The 2,967-nt window shown below is 32.1% G+C and overlaps 1 long non-coding RNA gene across 1 annotated transcript; it reads left to right on the top strand.

Moving 5' to 3' along the window:
• Window positions 1-206: 206 nt before the first annotated feature.
• Window positions 207-2,574, top strand: LOC133035741 (uncharacterized). Its single transcript, XR_009686859.1, has 3 exons — window positions 207-1,067; window positions 1,191-1,364; window positions 2,300-2,574. It is a non-coding gene; the product is annotated as an uncharacterized LOC133035741 (long non-coding RNA).
• Window positions 2,575-2,967: the final 393 nt, after the last annotated feature.

Below are 2,967 nucleotides of genomic sequence, written 5' to 3' on the forward strand. Positions count from 1 at the left end.
CTAACTAAGTATTATGAATATATGTGTTATGGAGATAATTTAAATTTTAATAATTAGCATTAAGATAATGGATCTAGCAAATAAAGTAGTTAGAGAAATTAGCAAATAGATTAGGATAGTTGTTCCAATATATACCTTTTTTTTGAGAATTTAAAATTTATAAGTAAAGTAAATGAAGATAAGAATAAATATAGTTGTGAGAGTAATCAAGCTATAGGTTTGACCTAAGCTCTTGGGATAAATGAAGGCCAACGTGGCCAAACACTAGTAATGGGTCAAGATTATCTACACACATAACTTAGTATAGTGAGGTATTGTATTGATATTAGTAGTAGTCACTTGTAGAATAGGCCCTGATCGTGTGGCACTTAAATAAAGGATTTATTTACAAATAAATATACTTTATTTCATACTAGTTAAGAGAGAGAATTCAAAATATAAAGTTAGTGATGAGAGAATGATAGGAAGGCTACGTGGCAACCTTAGAGAATTAACCTCAAAGAATCAACAAAGAGATATAGTTTGTTATTGTTTGTTTGACTCAAAGGAGAGTCTTTCTCAGTAGGTTTGTGATTGGGTAGTGAGGTATAGTTACTTATTTGAATTCTTTTAAAATTAACCTTAATTAATTGAAGAGCCACGCCCTGACTGAAAAATAGGGTGTGTGGTTAGTGTCTAAGGTTATAAATAGAGGGTTTCTCTCATCATTTCTCACTCACATCCAACACTAAAGATACTTCCTAGCTCTCTTGACCAGCACCCCACAGTCATCATCTAGTATTATATTTTCATCACCACCACCATTGTTATCATCCAAGCTCTATCTAATCTCTATCCTTCATACCCCATAGTTGAACCTTGAGTTCTTTTCTAATATATACAACAATCACTTCCCATACCACCTCATATCACCATACATTACCATCAACTTGTAACCATATTCTTTAGTTGAGACGTGGGCGTAGAAACCGTTGTTACTACGATTGCCTTTTTAAATCTTGTTGAGTAATATCATCACCATTGCCATCATTATTCCATTTTCTTTCATTGGTCATCATAGGGTAATTGTAAGTTGTTAAATCCGAACTCCAGTCTTATTTTTCTGAAGGTTATATATAACGTCGTTATTCTTATATGTTAAGGTGCAAACTTTAATTTTTCTTTATGTGATACTATGATCACAATTCTAGTGGGTTGCACGTGGTGGCTGAAACATAAGGAAGGAGTTGCAAGATTTTGAGCTCTAAAATATTTCTCATATACTTGCCTATATTTCTCTTTGAGAACTAAGGACTTCGTGAGTGAAGCATGCAATAATTCTCAGTGTCACTCCTGAAATCAAAGTTAGAATCTCCACATTCGAGGTAAGGAAATTAAGTAGAAAAACATAAGTTTTCTGTATGTAATAACATTCATAGGAAGAGTGGGAATAGTAAAAGAGAAGTTAACTAAGGTCTTCTGCCTGACTCTTTATTGTTTGTTATTTAATGTACTGTATAATATATATTTAAATAATATGTTTATAAGATTCATGTTATTTATGTATGTTTACAGTATTAGAGCATGGCCATTGCTAAAGGTATATATTTAAATAATATGTTTATAAGATTCATGTTATTTAAGTATGTATGTAAATAGTGTGTTTATAAGATTCACATTATTTAACCTAGTTATGTTGTTTGGATAATGGACGGTACAATGGATTCGCATTATTTAAACAATGATATGATTATGGTATGTTTATGATATGATTATGGTATGAATATGGTAGGATTATGATATTGTTATGATATGATTATTATGTAGTTATGATATAAATATGATATGGTTATGGTATGATTATAATATGATTATGATATGGTTAGGATATAATTATGATACGCTATTTAAATAATGTATAGTAGTTAAACATTATTTAAATTAGATTTATTGTAGATTATGTGACATGGTTTAACCGAGAAGATAATGGTTAAATACTTGACTGTTGGGTCTATATGGTAGATAGGGGGCCATCTAGTAGTGGGTACGATTTTACTGAACCCAGCCCTCCGCCATTTAGTCTAATAGTTCGAGTTTATTTGCCAAAGTCGAACTCCGGCATAACCATTATTATGTGACTTAGCTTAGAAACTAGTGATTAGTTAATAGTGATAAGTTTAAGCTTATATGTATTGCTATGTGTCTAAATATGTGCATCTAAGTTTTAGTTATATATTTTTCTTTTATTCTATATGACTACGTGACAAGCATTTCCTTACTGAGTTTAGTAGCTCACCCTTATCAAACTTACCATGTGCAGATTAAGGTTCTAAAACTTAGAGAGCCGGTGGCAAGTGAGACCTTGGAGGCTTGTGTGTGAACTCGCTGAGGACCATATAACTGAGGGTGGTCTAGGGCACGCTCCATTATTTTAATTAGTGTTATTAAATTAATGTCGCAGTTATTTTTATTTATTAATTATTATGTCTTTTAAGTCCAAACTGAGCTCAAATATGAAATATTTTATGTTTATAAATAAAAGCGACATTACAGTTTTTTCCGCATTTTAACGCTTGTAACTAAATTAGTAAGTTACGAAAAAGTCAGGGCGTTACAGATCCATTATCGGCCTATTGGGGGTAATCGTGTTGCTGATGCTTTATCTTATATGCCCTGGTGGAGTGTACCGTGCTTACTACCACATCTTGGCTAGATTGGAGTGTTATGTCACAAGAAATTAGCTAAGAAAACTTTTATCCAAATACTCGCTAATTTGAAGCAAGGTAATAGTGTTAAAGGGTTCTCTTTCGAGCATGAGAAGTCGCTCTATAAAGTCAAGATAATTGCAATGTTGTAGGTGATGATTGCATATCTATTATGAGTGGATCCCGAAATGTGACAGCCACAGATATAACCTGTGGACCTGGTCACAGAATCAGATAAATGATATAGTTGTTATTTACTTAATTATAATTTTTTTTTGTTTCA

This window comes from Cannabis sativa, chromosome 3 (assembly GCF_029168945.1).
Source record: "Cannabis sativa cultivar Pink pepper isolate KNU-18-1 chromosome 3, ASM2916894v1, whole genome shotgun sequence".
Lineage (NCBI taxonomy): Eukaryota > Viridiplantae > Streptophyta > Magnoliopsida > Rosales > Cannabaceae > Cannabis > Cannabis sativa.